The sequence below is a fragment of the Apostichopus japonicus genome, chromosome 14 (genome assembly GCF_037975245.1).
Source record: "Apostichopus japonicus isolate 1M-3 chromosome 14, ASM3797524v1, whole genome shotgun sequence".
NCBI classification, from domain to species: Eukaryota; Metazoa; Echinodermata; class Holothuroidea; order Aspidochirotida; family Stichopodidae; genus Apostichopus; species Apostichopus japonicus.
Window position 1 is genome coordinate 2,205,842 of NC_092574.1, and position 21,682 is coordinate 2,227,523.

At 40.3% G+C, this 21,682-nt stretch overlaps 1 long non-coding RNA gene across 1 annotated transcript; it reads right to left on the bottom strand.

Moving 5' to 3' along the window:
* Positions 1-323: 323 nt before the first annotated feature.
* LOC139979694 (uncharacterized) lies at positions 324-4,701 on the bottom strand. The gene is made up of 3 exons (XR_011797261.1): positions 4,259-4,701; positions 2,591-2,805; positions 324-666 (listed from the first exon to the last, which is right to left on the bottom strand). It is a non-coding gene; the product is annotated as an uncharacterized lncRNA (long non-coding RNA).
* Between the last annotated feature and the right edge of the window lie 16,981 nt (positions 4,702-21,682).

A 21,682-nucleotide genomic window follows, 5' to 3' on the forward strand; every position in this document is an offset into this window, starting at 1 on the left:
ATTTATTCCTTAGTCAGTTGGATTTCTTAGTCGGTCATCTTAGTCCGTCAGCTTAGTCGATCAACAATTTCTTAGTCGGTAAATGTATATTAGTCAGTTACATTAGTTGGTGACATTAGTCGGTCTTTACCGACTAATTTATATGAGCCACCGACTAGTTTATAGCAGGTTTTACATTAGTCAGGATGGTGCCTCTCCCGACTAACCTTTCTTAGTCCGTATTGACTGACTAGTTGCACCGACTAGATTTACTGAAAGAATTAAACCCGACTAGTTTCACTGACTAGCATCACTGAAAGAAAAGAGAGAAGAAGAAACACAAATAATGTGTACGTTGGCAGTATTTATTTCTGATAAAACTTCTGATGTCTACAAAAGGCTGACTTTCGACAGATAGAGAAGAAATCACTGTAAATAAAATCTGAAAATCTGATTTTTTTTCCAACAAAGTTAAGACAAGTTAATGGATCAAACATGAATCGCAAAAGTATAGCACTGCACAATAATGCAAAGTTGAATCTTGGGCAAGGGTTCCTCATGACTTTCCTTTTAAAGTGGTACCCCAAATCGACACCAGTTAAGTCTTCACGAACAAAGAGTGTTTCTCTTAACTACAAATGGCCTCCCACTTGTCTTCAGGAAGCCAAAATCTGCACCATTATTGACCTGTGAACAGAAAATATGATATACGTGTAAGCACAGATACAGATATAGCACATGATAACTCACATTATCATAAACATACATTTACATTAAAATTTTATAACATATTGGGAGGTATACATTTAAATCTAGGTCCCTCAAATTATAAGCCGGGAATAGCAGCTTTACCAAATTATTATTAGCTTTGCACAGCATAACACCAAGTTATTTCTCAAAGCTTAATAATTATGTTAATCATGTTAATAATGATCCCAATAGACCGGGATCCCAGAGGGTTTGGTTAGCTGGGAAGGTAACCAATTGCCTGGTACATCACAATGTTCACAGTGCATTCCTGTATATGAAACCAGACGACTGGCAAACCGACTGTGGTGGGTGTGGCTGGGAGAGCAATTTTAAAGTCACCTGATAGCTAACCTAGATCAGTTTTCATGGTAACACATCAAAGTAAGTACAATATGTCAGGTATGGCCCCAAGAGCAACAAATGGCCATTGCCAGTAATTATTGGTGGTGGGGTACCCCTGCCAGTGATCTATATTTGACCCCTCAAGGCTGCCCTAGGTCAGCTCATGAGGTAACCACTTGAAACCTACTGGAAAATGTTGGTTAGGGCTTCAGATACAACTGACGGGCATTGCCAGTAATTTTTATTGGTGGGGTACCCCTGCCAGTAGACCCCCAAAATGCCCATCCCCCATTGACCTAGATGAGCTCATGATGTAACCAATTGAAAACTACTGGAAAATGGTATCACTTCATATGTAAGGGATGGGAATTTCCAGTAATTTATATTGGGGGGGGGGGTACCCCTGCCAGTAGACCCCCAAAATGCCCATTCCCTCATTGACCTAGGTCAGCTCATGAGATAACCAGTTGAAAAATTACTGGAAAATGATAGGTATCACTTCATATGTAAGGGATGGGCATTTCCAGTCATTTACATTGGTGGGATAACCCTGCCAGTAGACCCCCAAAATGCCCATCCCCCATTGACCTAGATTAGCTCATGAGGTAACCAGTTGAAAACTACTGTAAAATGATTGGCAGGACTCTATATATATGTAAGGGATGGGCATTTCCAGTAATTTATATTAGTGGGGTACCCCTGCCAGTAGACCCCAAAAAAGCCCCCCTCCCCTCATTGATCTAGGTCAGCTCATGATTTAACCAGTTGAAAACTACTGGAAAATTATTAACAGGATTCTATATGTAAGGGATGGGCGGACTCTGGCAGTGGTGGCCCACCAATATAAAATACTGGAAATGCCCATACTTACATATGAAGTGATACCTATCATTTTCCTGTAGGTTTCAACTGGTCAAATCATGAGCTTACCTAGGTCAATGAGGGGATGGGCATATTGGGGGTCTACTGGCAGGGGTACCCCACCAATAAAAATTGCTGGCAATGCCCATCCCTTGTATCTGAAGTCCTAACCAACATTTTCCAGTAGGTTTCAAGTGGTTACCTCATGAGCTGACCTAGGTCAGCCGTGAGGGGTCAATTATAGATCACTGGCAGGGGTACCCCACCACCAATAATTACTGGCAATGGCCATTTGTTGCTCTTGGGGCCATACCTGACACATTGTTCTTACTTTGATGTGGTTACCATGAAAGCTGCTCTAGGTTAGCTATTAGGTGACTTTAAAATTGCTCTCCCAGCCACATCCACCACAGTCGGTTTGCCAGTCGTCAGGTTTCATATACAGGAATGCATTGTGAACATTGTGATGTACCAGGCATTTGGTTACCTTCCCAGCTAACCAAACCCTCTGGACTCCCGCTCTACAGATCAGTGAAAATTTGACCAAACTTATGAAGCTTGCACATAAATGATAAACTAGACTGTTTTTTTTTTTAAAACAGGTTATGAAAAGTATCTTAAATATCATTAAACAGTTGGGTACAATAGTTAAACTCACTCTTCCATCTTTTTTCTCTATGATACTTGTTCCTTTGCTTTTTGGACTCTTGGATAAACTCTTTTGTTCTGCGAAGGGTACCAATATATCATCTTAAAACATGTCTTTAAGCCATATATAACACAGTTCTCCTCTTCTGTTGTTGCCTCCACACTGGTGTCGTACATCACAGGAAAGCTCACCCTTGACTTAGATATTTGGCTTTTCAATTCCTGCTGGAAAAAAGAAACAGCAAAGTATTCATCATTTGAAGAAAAAAAAAATAAAGTTGTCACCACAAAGTTATGTGAGATTTGCTTCCACTATAGTCTCAAAAAAACAATCCCAAAGTTTGAAGCAGACTGTATAAAGCTGAAAATTTGAACGAGAGTGTCATCACCATTGCAACCAGAATCAAATGCCCAGAATACAGAGATAATAAAACATGGGCTAAATCTTTGTTTGTTTTTATGATCTTTAAAAATATAAAATTTTAGAAACAGAAATGCACTGAGCCAACTTATTTATAGGCCTAATCGTTTTTAGTTGTTATTTTGCTTGCTCACATAACAAGCCTGTTTAGACCTAGGCTAGAGGAGAATCAGTACTTTGTTACACTAAGTTTGTCTACGGTCGTTTTGATTTAGTCTTACTAGTAGTACTAAAGTATATAATGGACCGGCGAAGACTAGAGAATACCCAGAGTTTTAGCAACTGTGTTAAACTGTATCATCTGATCTATTATTTACGCCAATGAGTTTCATTCAATCTAGGATCAAAAAGAGAAAAATTATTAATCTTAACCTTTAAACTTTGCTACTAAACAGATATGCTTGAATTACAAATAAATGTCAAAAAAACATCATAATCTAAGAATCGATGCATATACATACACATAAACAGAATAATTTGAATTCGCGCAAGTGAACCCTGCACTACATTGGACAGTAAAAAAACGTGCAATTAGACCAAACTAAACATACTAAATTTTCCGTTACTTCTACATAAAATATCAATACAAATACAACAACTTACTCTTTTGGCAGTATACTAAAAGCACATGTTATAATAACTTTCAGACTATCAAGCTTTCCCTGAGAAAAAAAAACGGTTAATACTTCTTACAGTAAGCAAGTCGACCGTGAAGGAATGTCGCAATTGTTTCCTGGGCGTGACCGGAAATTAAATACTAAAAAATGATAAATGAAAAGGTTAAATAGAACTGAAGCGTGCATCCTGACTGCTCGCAGCATATAATACCGTTGACTAGCCAACATAATGTGTTCAGCCGACTGTGACTGTACGTTTGAAGGTCTAGCCTTGCTTATTCAATATCACAAAGCCTACCCATTTAGATTCACATGGGAAATAACAGGAAATCTTTACCAAATGAGTGTAGACTTCAAATAAACTATTGAGCCTTATAGTTCCAGCATTTGTTTGGGAATAAATTAGAAGATTATGTGCCACTGTTCAATCTAGCCCAATACACACATAACACATTGTTAACTGGTGTTTAGAATGCACACTTTAGTGTTGAGAATGCACTGCAGTACCCAGTAGAAGCCTATAGGCTAGTCACTGTCATTGCACTTGTGCATTGCGAAACGCCAACGTGACAACGGTAGCGTTACACTAACCATAATACAGTACTAGTGCCAGTGGCCTAATAATTAACTTTAATTTTACCTTCTAGTTAAAGGAATAACAGGTAGGCCGATGATGCAGTTAATACCTCCATTCTTCTAAAGACCTTCTTGGGTGATTTACGGTTGAAAGTTGCTTAGAGTGATCGTATGAAACTATGCCAAGCCCAGCAAGCTGCCGTTGCCTCTCGGTTTCCAAATTGAAGTGAATCGAATTGGGTTAAAATACATTAGTCCGTCGACACCGACTAAGCTACGATTATGGCGTAAATCGGGTGTCCGTATCGTTCTTAGTCCATGGGTTAAAATACCTTAGTCCGTCGCCACCGACTAAGCTGCGATTATATTTTCCTTAGTCAGTGTAAACTAACTAAGAAGCAGCGATGAAACGAAGATTTTTGCTAGTCCGGGTGCATTGACTAACGTTAAAGACTAATTTAACGTTAGTCCGTGGCAATATTGACTAGTTTATTTTTTCAGTGTAGGCTAACTTCACAGACAGACATACATGCATACAGACAACTTCAGATAATGTAAAATATCACTAACCGTAATCACGTTATGTTTACGATGTCTTGAAATGTCGTCCTTTTCTTCTCTGCAACCCCGGGCCGTCATTGTAGTCGTTCGAACAACTAAATTAAGGCGAGGAACGACGTCAAGATATATCCAACGTCTAGACCACACTGCTTGCAACGAAGAGAGAACTGCCCAGTACAGTACGTGTTGATATGGACGCCTACAAAATGACAACAAATATTTTCCATTGAAAATCCACTGTGTGTGACGGTATAGTAAACACTCGTATATAGATCAACGCACACGCACGCACGGAGGTATTATGTACGTACAGCATGCAATGCAGACAAATATTTCGGAGCGCGCGCTTCTGATTTTGTGCTGAATATTCTTGTGAGCGCTCTTGTATAACTGTTTGCATGTGCGCACGGACAAGATAGACGTCAGATTATCACGCTGTAGCTACTAAACCTTTACTTGCATGTGTACAGCAGTAGACTACTGTGATGGTTGCATGCGGCAGTTTAATTGTGTGTGCACAATATGTCAGCATTGTACGGTGGCTTAATAAGGACATAGGAAAGAAAAACAGTGTCCCCAAATCTCACAATGTTGTCTTTTTATCTCAAAATATTGCCTCTTTTTTTTCCCCCTTTAAAATTTGGACTTTAAAAGATCCATCGGGAGCTTTCTATTTTATAGCTGTTGTAAGTGTCATACCAGAAGTAATCGTTCCATTATCTTACACACTATAAGTCCGTCACGTTTTGGGTCCGCTAAAGTATAGCTAGAAGTTGTCAACTGACATATCAGACCCCCCCCCATTCCCCCGTTGATATCTGAGGGCTTGGCCTGTCAGGGTGCATGCGCATTTCTATATCATGACGCAGTTTAGACTTTGGGCTAGAAGAGGAGCAAGTTAAGCACACTGAACCGTCTGCTCGCACGGAGAAACATATCCAGATTTAAACACAGAATTTATGAAATGCTCTGTGTCACCTCCAATCCTCCTTATTTGCACATCATCTCTACTTTGATTTATGTGCTTCCACATCAAGGCATTCAAAACGATCGTGGTGACTGGAAATATGCCAAAACAAGCACTGCGTTAAGTCATTTTACGTCTTGTGTGTGCTTTTAATTTACTTGTCTTTTCGTGTGTTTTTTTGTTGTTTTTTTTTCGTGTTTTTGTTTTTTTGTTTTTCGTGTTTCTTCTTTCACGGTTAAACTTTTGTGCGAATGTACAATACTCCAATTGGGGCACGGTATGCATTCATATCACATTGTTTTGGAACAATCTGGAACTGGAAGTATTATTTCGACCCAAGAATCACCAGGCTGGCGTGGTGGCCTGAACGGTTGGAAGACAGCACTGCGCGTCGGTGTTTGTTGTCAGGCTGTGTGAATCGCGCCGATCGGATGACAGACACTGCTTTGTTTATAATGGCATCGCCAAGGTGGAATTTTTACACGGGCCTAGGATCCCAATTCCGTATCCTCCCTTAGTTCGCAAAAGCATCCGGGAGATTACGTTTAGAGTCCGGCCTTCGGGCCAGAAGTGGGCTAGCTGACTTGCAATGGAGGGCTCACGTCGATTCGGACTGGGTTGATGTTCAACGTTCAGTGAAACCATGGCCTCGATGAGGCGTAATCTCTTGTTAATTTTAGCTTTCTGTCTTCAATTTTATAATACAATAATTCAAATTAATTATTGACATTTTGCATTCATCTTTTTCTCGCTAAGTAATCACAATTTATTTAAGATTATATTGATGCTCATGTCTGCCTAGGTTCGATTCCACGCCGAAGCACTATTTTATATAATTTTTTTTTTTTTTTTTTTTTTTTGGGGGGGGGGGGGGTTGTTGTTAATATCTGCATGTACATGCATGGTGTTTTAAATTTGTTTTGCTTTGTTTGTTTGTCTGTCTGTTTTTGTTTTTTTTTAGGGGGGGTGGGGGTTGTTTCTATTTGGTATATTGTTTCGCGTAAACGAAGTAGGTCATTGCAATATTTTGCACAACTTGTACTTAGAAACCAATCGGAACTTAAGACCTGAGTAGTAAATTTGATTTCTGTCTCGCTCGTCGCCTTTCACTGGAAATTTTAATGAAAGTATACATAAGGACGAAAATTGTACCTGCAAAAAGAAATGCTTCTTTTGTACAGTGTAAGGCCACCGCGACATCTTTTCTGACAATCTTGATAATATTTGTTCTTCGGGAATGTTGTGTCATTACTTAGCCTTTATATTATAAACCGTTAAGTGTGGAAACAGCTATGCTCCTGTTAGAACAACTTCACATTTCTTAAATGCTGATTTACTGAGGCAGGCGTTTGAAAGACAGTGTGATACAAACAGGTACGGTAACGTTATAAACAATGCCACGAGCTCTCCGTGCATTAACAACGATCGAAACGTGCGGTATTCATGACGGTACACAAAGCAGATAATGCGAATACAGCAGACTTAGCCGAGAATTAAACCTAGTAGCGCGGAGGATTTAATTATGACATACTAGGACTTTCTACCGGTAAACTTTACTCATTGTCGAATAAATCTATCTAATTTCTACCTTATCTAGCTTTTACTCTGTAGTTAACGTATTATGACCAAAGCAAATATGAAATTCACGACAATTCCATGGGACTTGTATATTCATTTAAAATAGCTCCGTTTTGAATCTAAAATTTAACGCTCCATTGCTATGGTAACATCGTGAATAATAGCCCTGCCGCTAATGGATAGATGACATGTAGAAGATGGCCATCGATGGCGCTCTCAACTTCTCGTGCCACGTCTGGCACCTACAAGAAGTAACCGACATATTACTGGCGCAATCCCGACCGAACGTATTTTAACTCTCCTACAGACTTTTCTACACTGATCCCAGAAAGCATTAAGTGCCGTCAAAATGCCTCAGTTGCTCATAGGTACATATCCATGACGTAACACTGTTCTCGTTGTGCATAAAACTGTTGTCAAAAGTAAGGCATATATACTGATAGGCCTAGACTAGGTATACGTTGCAGACTATGCATAGGCTAACTTCACAGACAGACATACATGCATACAGACAACTTCAGATAATGTAAAATATCACTAACCGTAATCACGTTATGTTTACGATGTCTTGAAATGTCGTCCTTTTCTTCTCTGCAACCCCGGGCCGTCATTGTAGTCGTTCGAACAACTAAATTAAGGCGAGGAACGACGTCAAGATATATCCAACGTCTAGACCACACTGCTTGCAACGAAGAGAGAACTGCCCAGTACAGTACGTGTTGATATGGACGCCTACAAAATGACAACAAATATTTTCCATTGAAAATCCACTGTGTGTGACGGTATAGTAAACACTCGTATATAGATCAACGCACACGCACGCACGGAGGTATTATGTACGTACAGCATGCAATGCAGACAAATATTTCGGAGCGCGCGCTTCTGATTTTGTGCTGAATATTCTTGTGAGCGCTCTTGTATAACTGTTTGCATGTGCGCACGGACAAGATAGACGTCAGATTATCACGCTGTAGCTACTAAACCTTTACTTGCATGTGTACAGCAGTAGACTACTGTGATGGTTGCATGCGGCAGTTTAATTGTGTGTGCACAATATGTCAGCATTGTACGGTGGCTTAATAAGGACATAGGAAAGAAAAACAGTGTCCCCAAATCTCACAATGTTGTCTTTTTATCTCAAAATATTGCCTCTTTTTTTTCCCCCTTTAAAATTTGGACTTTAAAAGATCCATCGGGAGCTTTCTATTTTATAGCTGTTGTAAGTGTCATACCAGAAGTAATCGTTCCATTATCTTACACACTATAAGTCCGTCACGTTTTGGGTCCGCTAAAGTATAGCTAGAAGTTGTCAACTGACATATCAGACCCCCCCCCCATTCCCCCGTTGATATCTGAGGGCTTGGCCTGTCAGGGTGCATGCGCATTTCTATATCATGACGCAGTTTAGACTTTGGGCTAGAAGAGGAGCAAGTTAAGCACACTGAACCGTCTGCTCGCACGGAGAAACATATCCAGATTTAAACACAGAATTTATGAAATGCTCTGTGTCACCTCCAATCCTCCTTATTTGCACATCATCTCTACTTTGATTTATGTGCTTCCACATCAAGGCATTCAAAACGATCGTGGTGACTGGAAATATGCCAAAACAAGCACTGCGTTAAGTCATTTTACGTCTTGTGTGTGCTTTTAATTTACTTGTCTTTTCGTGTGTTTTTTTGTTGTTTTTTTTTCGTGTTTTTGTTTTTTTGTTTTTCGTGTTTCTTCTTTCACGGTTAAACTTTTGTGCGAATGTACAATACTCCAATTGGGGCACGGTATGCATTCATATCACATTGTTTTGGAACAATCTGGAACTGGAAGTATTATTTCGACCCAAGAATCACCAGGCTGGCGTGGTGGCCTGAACGGTTGGAAGACAGCACTGCGCGTCGGTGTTTGTTGTCAGGCTGTGTGAATCGCGCCGATCGGATGACAGACACTGCTTTGTTTATAATGGCATCGCCAAGGTGGAATTTTTACACGGGCCTAGGATCCCAATTCCGTATCCTCCCTTAGTTCGCAAAAGCATCCGGGAGATTACGTTTAGAGTCCGGCCTTCGGGCCAGAAGTGGGCTAGCTGACTTGCAATGGAGGGCTCACGTCGATTCGGACTGGGTTGATGTTCAACGTTCAGTGAAACCATGGCCTCGATGAGGCGTAATCTCTTGTTAATTTTAGCTTTCTGTCTTCAATTTTATAATACAATAATTCAAATTAATTATTGACATTTTGCATTCATCTTTTTCTCGCTAAGTAATCACAATTTATTTAAGATTATATTGATGCTCATGTCTGCCTAGGTTCGATTCCACGCCGAAGCACTATTTTATATAATTTTTTTTTTTTTTTTTTTTTTTTTTTGGGGGGGGGGGTTGTTGTTAATATCTGCATGTACATGCATGGTGTTTTAAATTTGTTTTGCTTTGTTTGTTTGTCTGTCTGTTTTTGTTTTTTTTTAGGGGGGGTGGGGGTTGTTTCTATTTGGTATATTGTTTCGCGTAAACGAAGTAGGTCATTGCAATATTTTGCACAACTTGTACTTAGAAACCAATCGGAACTTAAGACCTGAGTAGTAAATTTGATTTCTGTCTCGCTCGTCGCCTTTCACTGGAAATTTTAATGAAAGTATACATAAGGACGAAAATTGTACCTGCAAAAAGAAATGCTTCTTTTGTACAGTGTAAGGCCACCGCGACATCTTTTCTGACAATCTTGATAATATTTGTTCTTCGGGAATGTTGTGTCATTACTTAGCCTTTATATTATAAACCGTTAAGTGTGGAAACAGCTATGCTCCTGTTAGAACAACTTCACATTTCTTAAATGCTGATTTACTGAGGCAGGCGTTTGAAAGACAGTGTGATACAAACAGGTACGGTAACGTTATAAACAATGCCACGAGCTCTCCGTGCATTAACAACGATCGAAACGTGCGGTATTCATGACGGTACACAAAGCAGATAATGCGAATACAGCAGACTTAGCCGAGAATTAAACCTAGTAGCGCGGAGGATTTAATTATGACATACTAGGACTTTCTACCGGTAAACTTTACTCATTGTCGAATAAATCTATCTAATTTCTACCTTATCTAGCTTTTACTCTGTAGTTAACGTATTATGACCAAAGCAAATATGAAATTCACGACAATTCCATGGGACTTGTATATTCATTTAAAATAGCTCCGTTTTGAATCTAAAATTTAACGCTCCATTGCTATGGTAACATCGTGAATAATAGCCCTGCCGCTAATGGATAGATGACATGTAGAAGATGGCCATCGATGGCGCTCTCAACTTCTCGTGCCACGTCTGGCACCTACAAGAAGTAACCGACATATTACTGGCGCAATCCCGACCGAACGTATTTTAACTCTCCTACAGACTTTTCTACACTGATCCCAGAAAGCATTAAGTGCCGTCAAAATGCCTCAGTTGCTCATAGGTACATATCCATGACGTAACACTGTTCTCGTTGTGCATAAAACTGTTGTCAAAAGTAAGGCATATATACTGATAGGCCTAGACTAGGTATACGTTGCAGACTATGCATAGGCTAACTTCACAGACAGACATACATGCATACAGACAACTTCAGATAATGTAAAATATCACTAACCGTAATCACGTTATGTTTACGATGTCTTGAAATGTCGTCCTTTTCTTCTCTGCAACCCCGGGCCGTCATTGTAGTCGTTCGAACAACTAAATTAAGGCGAGGAACGACGTCAAGATATATCCAACGTCTAGACCACACTGCTTGCAACGAAGAGAGAACTGCCCAGTACAGTACGTGTTGATATGGACGCCTACAAAATGACAACAAATATTTTCCATTGAAAATCCACTGTGTGTGACGGTATAGTAAACACTCGTATATAGATCAACGCACACGCACGCACGGAGGTATTATGTACGTACAGCATGCAATGCAGACAAATATTTCGGAGCGCGCGCTTCTGATTTTGTGCTGAATATTCTTGTGAGCGCTCTTGTATAACTGTTTGCATGTGCGCACGGACAAGATAGACGTCAGATTATCACGCTGTAGCTACTAAACCTTTACTTGCATGTGTACAGCAGTAGACTACTGTGATGGTTGCATGCGGCAGTTTAATTGTGTGTGCACAATATGTCAGCATTGTACGGTGGCTTAATAAGGACATAGGAAAGAAAAACAGTGTCCCCAAATCTCACAATGTTGTCTTTTTATCTCAAAATATTGCCTCTTTTTTTTCCCCCTTTAAAATTTGGACTTTAAAAGATCCATCGGGAGCTTTCTATTTTATAGCTGTTGTAAGTGTCATACCAGAAGTAATCGTTCCATTATCTTACACACTATAAGTCCGTCACGTTTTGGGTCCGCTAAAGTATAGCTAGAAGTTGTCAACTGACATATCAGACCCCCCCCCCCATTCCCCCGTTGATATCTGAGGGCTTGGCCTGTCAGGGTGCATGCGCATTTCTATATCATGACGCAGTTTAGACTTTGGGCTAGAAGAGGAGCAAGTTTAGCACACTGAACCGTCTGCTCGCACGGAGAAACATATCCAGATTTAAACACAGAATTTATGAAATGCTCTGTGTCACCTCCAATCCTCCTTATTTGCACATCATCTCTACTTTGATTTATGTGCTTCCACATCAAGGCATTCAAAACGATCGTGGTGACTGGAAATATGCCAAAACAAGCACTGCGTTAAGTCATTTTACGTCTTGTGTGTGCTTTTAATTTACTTGTCTTTTCGTGTGTTTTTTTGTTGTTTTTTTTTCGTGTTTTTGTTTTTTTGTTTTTCGTGTTTCTTCTTTCACGGTTAAACTTTTGTGCGAATGTACAATACTCCAATTGGGGCACGGTATGCATTCATATCACATTGTTTTGGAACAATCTGGAACTGGAAGTATTATTTCGACCCAAGAATCACCAGGCTGGCGTGGTGGCCTGAACGGTTGGAAGACAGCACTGCGCGTCGGTGTTTGTTGTCAGGCTGTGTGAATCGCGCCGATCGGATGACAGACACTGCTTTGTTTATAATGGCATCGCCAAGGTGGAATTTTTACACGGGCCTAGGATCCCAATTCCGTATCCTCCCTTAGTTCGCAAAAGCATCCGGGAGATTACGTTTAGAGTCCGGCCTTCGGGCCAGAAGTGGGCTAGCTGACTTGCAATGGAGGGCTCACGTCGATTCGGACTGGGTTGATGTTCAACGTTCAGTGAAACCATGGCCTCGATGAGGCGTAATCTCTTGTTAATTTTAGCTTTCTGTCTTCAATTTTATAATACAATAATTCAAATTAATTATTGACATTTTGCATTCATCTTTTTCTCGCTAAGTAATCACAATTTATTTAAGATTATATTGATGCTCATGTCTGCCTAGGTTCGATTCCACGCCGAAGCACTATTTTATATAATTTTTTTTTTTTTTTTTTTTTTTGGGGGGGGGGGTTGTTGTTAATATCTGCATGTACATGCATGGTGTTTTAAATTTGTTTTGCTTTGTTTGTTTGTCTGTCTGTTTTTGTTTTTTTTAGGGGGGGTGGGGGTTGTTTCTATTTGGTATATTGTTTCGCGTAAACGAAGTAGGTCATTGCAATATTTTGCACAACTTGTACTTAGAAACCAATCGGAACTTAAGACCTGAGTAGTAAATTTGATTTCTGTCTCGCTCGTCGCCTTTCACTGGAAATTTTAATGAAAGTATACATAAGGACGAAAATTGTACCTGCAAAAAGAAATGCTTCTTTTGTACAGTGTAAGGCCACCGCGACATCTTTTCTGACAATCTTGATAATATTTGTTCTTCGGGAATGTTGTGTCATTACTTAGCCTTTATATTATAAACCGTTAAGTGTGGAAACAGCTATGCTCCTGTTAGAACAACTTCACATTTCTTAAATGCTGATTTACTGAGGCAGGCGTTTGAAAGACAGTGTGATACAAACAGGTACGGTAACGTTATAAACAATGCCACGAGCTCTCCGTGCATTAACAACGATCGAAACGTGCGGTATTCATGACGGTACACAAAGCAGATAATGCGAATACAGCAGACTTAGCCGAGAATTAAACCTAGTAGCGCGGAGGATTTAATTATGACATACTAGGACTTTCTACCGGTAAACTTTACTCATTGTCGAATAAATCTATCTAATTTCTACCTTATCTAGCTTTTACTCTGTAGTTAACGTATTATGACCAAAGCAAATATGAAATTCACGACAATTCCATGGGACTTGTATATTCATTTAAAATAGCTCCGTTTTGAATCTAAAATTTAACGCTCCATTGCTATGGTAACATCGTGAATAATAGCCCTGCCGCTAATGGATAGATGACATGTAGAAGATGGCCATCGATGGCGCTCTCAACTTCTCGTGCCACGTCTGGCACCTACAAGAAGTAACCGACATATTACTGGCGCAATCCCGACCGAACGTATTTTAACTCTCCTACAGACTTTTCTACACTGATCCCAGAAAGCATTAAGTGCCGTCAAAATGCCTCAGTTGCTCATAGGTACATATCCATGACGTAACACTGTTCTCGTTGTGCATAAAACTGTTGTCAAAAGTAAGGCATATATACTGATAGGCCTAGACTAGGTATACGTTGCAGACTATGCATAGGCTAACTTCACAGACAGACATACATGCATACAGACAACTTCAGATAATGTAAAATATCACTAACCGTAATCACGTTATGTTTACGATGTCTTGAAATGTCGTCCTTTTCTTCTCTGCAACCCCGGGCCGTCATTGTAGTCGTTCGAACAACTAAATTAAGGCGAGGAACGACGTCAAGATATATCCAACGTCTAGACCACACTGCTTGCAACGAAGAGAGAACTGCCCAGTACAGTACGTGTTGATATGGACGCCTACAAAATGACAACAAATATTTTCCATTGAAAATCCACTGTGTGTGACGGTATAGTAAACACTCGTATATAGATCAACGCACACGCACGCACGGAGGTATTATGTACGTACAGCATGCAATGCAGACAAATATTTCGGAGCGCGCGCTTCTGATTTTGTGCTGAATATTCTTGTGAGCGCTCTTGTATAACTGTTTGCATGTGCGCACGGACAAGATAGACGTCAGATTATCACGCTGTAGCTACTAAACCTTTACTTGCATGTGTACAGCAGTAGACTACTGTGATGGTTGCATGCGGCAGTTTAATTGTGTGTGCACAATATGTCAGCATTGTACGGTGGCTTAATAAGGACATAGGAAAGAAAAACAGTGTCCCCAAATCTCACAATGTTGTCTTTTTATCTCAAAATATTGCCTCTTTTTTTTCCCCCTTTAAAATTTGGACTTTAAAAGATCCATCGGGAGCTTTCTATTTTATAGCTGTTGTAAGTGTCATACCAGAAGTAATCGTTCCATTATCTTACACACTATAAGTCCGTCACGTTTTGGGTCCGCTAAAGTATAGCTAGAAGTTGTCAACTGACATATCAGACCCCCCCCCCCCATTCCCCCGTTGATATCTGAGGGCTTGGCCTGTCAGGGTGCATGCGCATTTCTATATCATGACGCAGTTTAGACTTTGGGCTAGAAGAGGAGCAAGTTAAGCACACTGAACCGTCTGCTCGCACGGAGAAACATATCCAGATTTAAACACAGAATTTATGAAATGCTCTGTGTCACCTCCAATCCTCCTTATTTGCACATCATCTCTACTTTGATTTATGTGCTTCCACATCAAGGCATTCAAAACGATCGTGGTGACTGGAAATATGCCAAAACAAGCACTGCGTTAAGTCATTTTACGTCTTGTGTGTGCTTTTAATTTACTTGTCTTTTCGTGTGTTTTTTTGTTGTTTTTTTTTCGTGTTTTTGTTTTTTTGTTTTTCGTGTTTCTTCTTTCACGGTTAAACTTTTGTGCGAATGTACAATACTCCAATTGGGGCACGGTATGCATTCATATCACATTGTTTTGGAACAATCTGGAACTGGAAGTATTATTTCGACCCAAGAATCACCAGGCTGGCGTGGTGGCCTGAACGGTTGGAAGACAGCACTGCGCGTCGGTGTTTGTTGTCAGGCTGTGTGAATCGCGCCGATCGGATGACAGACACTGCTTTGTTTATAATGGCATCGCCAAGGTGGAATTTTTACACGGGCCTAGGATCCCAATTCCGTATCCTCCCTTAGTTCGCAAAAGCATCCGGGAGATTACGTTTAGAGTCCGGCCTTCGGGCCAGAAGTGGGCTAGCTGACTTGCAATGGAGGGCTCACGTCGATTCGGACTGGGTTGATGTTCAACGTTCAGTGAAACCATGGCCTCGATGAGGCGTAATCTCTTGTTAATTTTAGCTTTCTGTCTTCAATTTTATAATACAATAATTCAAATTAATTATTGACATTTTGCATTCATCTTTTTCTCGCTAAGTAATCACAATTTATTTAAGATTATATTGATGCTCATGTCTGCCTAGGTTCGATTCCACGCCGAAGCACTATTTTATATAATTTTTTTTTTTTTTTTTTTTTTTTGGGGGGGGGGGGTTGTTGTTAATATCTGCATGTACATGCATGGTGTTTTAAATTTGTTTTGCTTTGTTTGTTTGTCTGTCTGTTTTTTTTTTTTTTAGGGGGGGGTGGGGGTTGTTTCTATTTGGTATATTGTTTCGCGTAAACGAAGTAGGTCATTGCAATATTTTGCACAACTTGTACTTAGAAACCAATCGGAACTTAAGACCTGAGTAGTAAATTTGATTTCTGTCTCGCTCGTCGCCTTTCACTGGAAATTTTAATGAAAGTATACATAAGGACGAAAATTGTACCTGCAAAAAGAAATGCTTCTTTTGTACAGTGTAAGGCCACCGCGACATCTTTTCTGACAATCTTGATAATATTTGTTCTTCGGGAATGTTGTGTCATTACTTAGCCTTTATATTATAAACCGTTAAGTGTGGAAACAGCTATGCTCCTGTTAGAACAACTTCACATTTCTTAAATGCTGATTTACTGAGGCAGGCGTTTGAAAGACAGTGTGATACAAACAGGTACGGTAACGTTATAAACAATGCCACGAGCTCTCCGTGCATTAACAACGATCGAAACGTGCGGTATTCATGACGGTACACAAAGCAGATAATGCGAATACAGCAGACTTAGCCGAGAATTAAACCTAGTAGCGCGGAGGATTTAATTATGACATACTAGGACTTTCTACCGGTAAACTTTACTCATTGTCGAATAAATCTATCTAATTTCTACCTTATCTAGCTTTTACTCTGTAGTTAACGTATTATGACCAAAGCAAATATGAAATTCACGACAATTCCATGGGACTTGTATATTCATTTAAAATAGCTCCGTTTTGAATCTAAAATTTAACGCTCCATTGCTATGGTAACATCGTGAATAATAGCCCTGCCGCTAATGGATAGATGACATGTAGAAGATGGCCATCGATGGCGCTCTCAACTTCTCGTGCCACGTCTGGCACCTACAAGAAGTAACCGACATATTACTGGCGCAATCCCGACCGAACGTATTTTAACTCTCCTACAGACTTTTCTACACTGATCCCAGAAAGCATTAAGTGCCGTCAAAATGCCTCAGTTGCTCATAGGTACATATCCATGACGTAACACTGTTCTCGTTGTGCATAAAACTGTTGTCAAAAGTAAGGCATATATACTGATAGGCCTAGACTAGGTATACGTTGCAGACTATGCATAGGCTAACTTCACAGACAGACATACATGCATACAGACAACTTCAGATAATGTAAAATATCACTAACCGTAATCACGTTATGTTTACGATGTCTTGAAATGTCGTCCTTTTCTTCTCTGCAACCCCGGGCCGTCATTGTAGTCGTTCGAACAACTAAATTAAGGCGAGGAACGACGTCAAGATATATCCAACGTCTAGACCACACTGCTTGCAACGAAGAGAGAACTGCCCAGTACAGTACGTGTTGATATGGACGCCTACAAAATGACAACAAATATTTTCCATTGAAAATCCACTGTGTGTGACGGTATAGTAAACACTCGTATATAGATCAACGCACACGCACGCACGGAGGTATTATGTACGTACAGCATGCAATGCAGACAAATATTTCGGAGCGCGCGCTTCTGATTTTGTGCTGAATATTCTTGTGAGCGCTCTTGTATAACTGTTTGCATGTGCGCACGGACAAGATAGACGTCAGATTATCACGCTGTAGCTACTAAACCTTTACTTGCATGTGTACAGCAGTAGACTACTGTGATGGTTGCATGCGGCAGTTTAATTGTGTGTGCACAATATGTCAGCATTGTACGGTGGCTTAATAAGGACATAGGAAAGAAAAACAGTGTCCCCAAATCTCACAATGTTGTCTTTTTATCTCAAAATATTGCCTCTTTTTTTTCCCCCTTTAAAATTTGGACTTTAAAAGATCCATCGGGAGCTTTCTATTTTATAGCTGTTGTAAGTGTCATACCAGAAGTAATCGTTCCATTATCTTACACACTATAAGTCCGTCACGTTTTGGGTCCGCTAAAGTATAGCTAGAAGTTGTCAACTGACATATCAGACCCCCCCCCCCCATTCCCCCGTTGATATCTGAGGGCTTGGCCTGTCAGGGTGCATGCGCATTTCTATATCATGACGCAGTTTAGACTTTGGGCTAGAAGAGGAGCAAGTTAAGCACACTGAACCGTCTGCTCGCACGGAGAAACATATCCAGATTTAAACACAGAATTTATGAAATGCTCTGTGTCACCTCCAATCCTCCTTATTTGCACATCATCTCTACTTTGATTTATGTGCTTCCACATCAAGGCATTCAAAACGATCGTGGTGACTGGAAATATGCCAAAACAAGCACTGCGTTAAGTCATTTTACGTCTTGTGTGTGCTTTTAATTTACTTGTCTTTTCGTGTGTTTTTTTGTTGTTTTTTTTTCGTGTTTTTGTTTTTTTGTTTTTCGTGTTTCTTCTTTCACGGTTAAACTTTTGTGCGAATGTACAATACTCCAATTGGGGCACGGTATGCATTCATATCACATTGTTTTGGAACAATCTGGAACTGGAAGTATTATTTCGACCCAAGAATCACCAGGCTGGCGTGGTGGCCTGAACGGTTGGAAGACAGCACTGCGCGTCGGTGTTTGTTGTCAGGCTGTGTGAATCGCGCCGATCGGATGACAGACACTGCTTTGTTTATAATGGCATCGCCAAGGTGGAATTTTTACACGGGCCTAGGATCCCAATTCCGTATCCTCCCTTAGTTCGCAAAAGCATCCGGGAGATTACGTTTAGAGTCCGGCCTTCGGGCCAGAAGTGGGCTAGCTGACTTGCAATGGAGGGCTCACGTCGATTCGGACTGGGTTGATGTTCAACGTTCAGTGAAACCATGGCCTCGATGAGGCGTAATCTCTTGTTAATTTTAGCTTTCTGTCTTCAATTTTATAATACAATAATTCAAATTAATTATTGACATTTTGCATTCATCTTTTTCTCGCTAAGTAATCACAATTTATTTAAGATTATATTGATGCTCATGTCTGCCTAGGTTCGATTCCACGCCGAAGCACTATTTTATATAATTTTTTTTTTTTTTTTTTTTTTTTTGGGGGGGGGGGGTTGTTGTTAATATCTGCATGTACATGCATGGTGTTTTAAATTTGTTTTGCTTTGTTTGTTTGTCTGTCTGTTTTTGTTTTTTTTTAGGGGGGGTGGGGGTTGTTTCTATTTGGTATATTGTTTCGCGTAAACGAAGTAGGTCATTGCAATATTTTGCACAACTTGTACTTAGAAACCAATCGGAACTTAAGACCTGAGTAGTAAATTTGATTTCTGTCTCGCTCGTCGCCTTTCACTGGAAATTTTAATGAAAGTATACATAAGGACGAAAATTGTACCTGCAAAAAGAAATGCTTCTTTTGTACAGTGTAAGGCCACCGCGACATCTTTTCTGACAATCTTGATAATATTTGTTCTTCGGGAATGTTGTGTCATTACTTAGCCTTTATATTATAAACCGTTAAGTGTGGAAACAGCTATGCTCCTGTTAGAACAACTTCACATTTCTTAAATGCTGATTTACTGAGGCAGGCGTTTGAAAGACAGTGTGATACAAACAGGTACGGTAACGTTATAAACAATGCCACGAGCTCTCCGTGCATTAACAACGATCGAAACGTGCGGTATTCATGACGGTACACAAAGCAGATAATGCGAATACAGCAGACTTAGCCGAGAATTAAACCTAGTAGCGCGGAGGATTTAATTATGACATACTAGGACTTTCTACCGGTAAACTTTACTCATTGTCGAATAAATCTATCTAATTTCTACCTTATCTAGCTTTTACTCTGTAGTTAACGTATTATGACCAAAGCAAATATGAAATTCACGACAATTCCATGGGACTTGTATATTCATTTAAAATAGCTCCGTTTTGAATCTAAAATTTAACGCTCCATTGCTATGGTAACATCGTGAATAATAGCCCTGCCGCTAATGGATAGATGACATGTAGAAGATGGCCATCGATGGCGCTCTCAACTTCTCGTGCCACGTCTGGCACCTACAAGAAGTAACCGACATATTACTGGCGCAATCCCGACCGAACGTATTTTAACTCTCCTACAGACTTTTCTACACTGATCCCAGAAAGCATTAAGTGCCGTCAAAATGCCTCAGTTGCTCATAGGTACATATCCATGACGTAACACTGTTCTCGTTGTGCATAAAACTGTTGTCAAAAGTAAGGCATATATACTGATAGGCCTAGACTAGGTATACGTTGCAGACTATGCATAGGCTAACTTCACAGACAGACATACATGCATACAGACAACTTCAGATAATGTAAAATATCACTAACCGTAATCACGTTATGTTTACGATGTCTTGAAATGTCGTCCTTTTCTTCTCTGCAACCCCGGGCCGTCATTGTAGTCGTTCGAACAACTAAATTAAGGCGAGGAACGACGTCAAGATATATCCAACGTCTAGACCACACTGCTTGCAACGAAGAGAGAACTGCCCAGTACAGTACGTGTTGATATGGACGCCTACAAAATGACAACAAATATTTTCCATTGAAAATCCACTGTGTGTGACGGTATAGTAAACACTCGTATATAGATCAACGCACACGCACGCACGGAGGTATTATGTACGTACAGCATGCAATGCAGACAAATATTTCGGAGCGCGCGCTTCTGATTTTGTGCTGAATATTCTTGTGAGCGCTCTTGTATAACTGTTTGCATGTGCGCACGGACAAGATAGACGTCAGATTATCACGCTGTAGCTACTAAACCTTTACTTGCATGTGTACAGCAGTAGACTACTGTGATGGTTGCATGCGGCAGTTTAATTGTGTGTGCACAATATGTCAGCATTGTACGGTGGCTTAATAAGGACATAGGAAAGAAAAACAGTGTCCCCAAATCTCACAATGTTGTCTTTTTATCTCAAAATATTGCCTCTTTTTTTTCCCCCTTTAAAATTTGGACTTTAAAAGATCCATCGGGAGCTTTCTATTTTATAGCTGTTGTAAGTGTCATACCAGAAGTAATCGTTCCATTATCTTACACACTATAAGTCCGTCACGTTTTGGGTCCGCTAAAGTATAGCTAGAAGTTGTCAACTGACATATCAGACCCCCCCCCCATTCCCCCGTTGATATCTGAGGGCTTGGCCTGTCAGGGTGCATGCGCATTTCTATATCATGACGCAGTTTAGACTTTGGGCTAGAAGAGGAGCAAGTTAAGCACACTGAACCGTCTGCTCGCACGGAGAAACATATCCAGATTTAAACACAGAATTTATGAAATGCTCTGTGTCACCTCCAATCCTCCTTATTTGCACATCATCTCTACTTTGATTTATGTGCTTCCACATCAAGGCATTCAAAACGATCGTGGTGACTGGAAATATGCCAAAACAAGCACTGCGTTAAGTCATTTTACGTCTTGTGTGTGCTTTTAATTTACTTGTCTTTTCGTGTGTTTTTTTGTTGTTTTTTTTTCGTGTTTTTGTTTTTTTGTTTTTCGTGTTTCTTCTTTCACGGTTAAACTTTTGTGCGAATGTACAATACTCCAATTGGGGCACGGTATGCATTCATATCACATTGTTTTGGAACAATCTGGAACTGGAAGTATTATTTCGACCCAAGAATCACCAGGCTGGCGTGGTGGCCTGAACGGTTGGAAGACAGCACTGCGCGTCGGTGTTTGTTGTCAGGCTGTGTGAATCGCGCCGATCGGATGACAGACACTGCTTTGTTTATAATGGCATCGCCAAGGTGGAATTTTTACACGGGCCTAGGATCCCAATTCCGTATCCTCCCTTAGTTCGCAAAAGCATCCGGGAGATTACGTTTAGAGTCCGGCCTTCGGGCCAG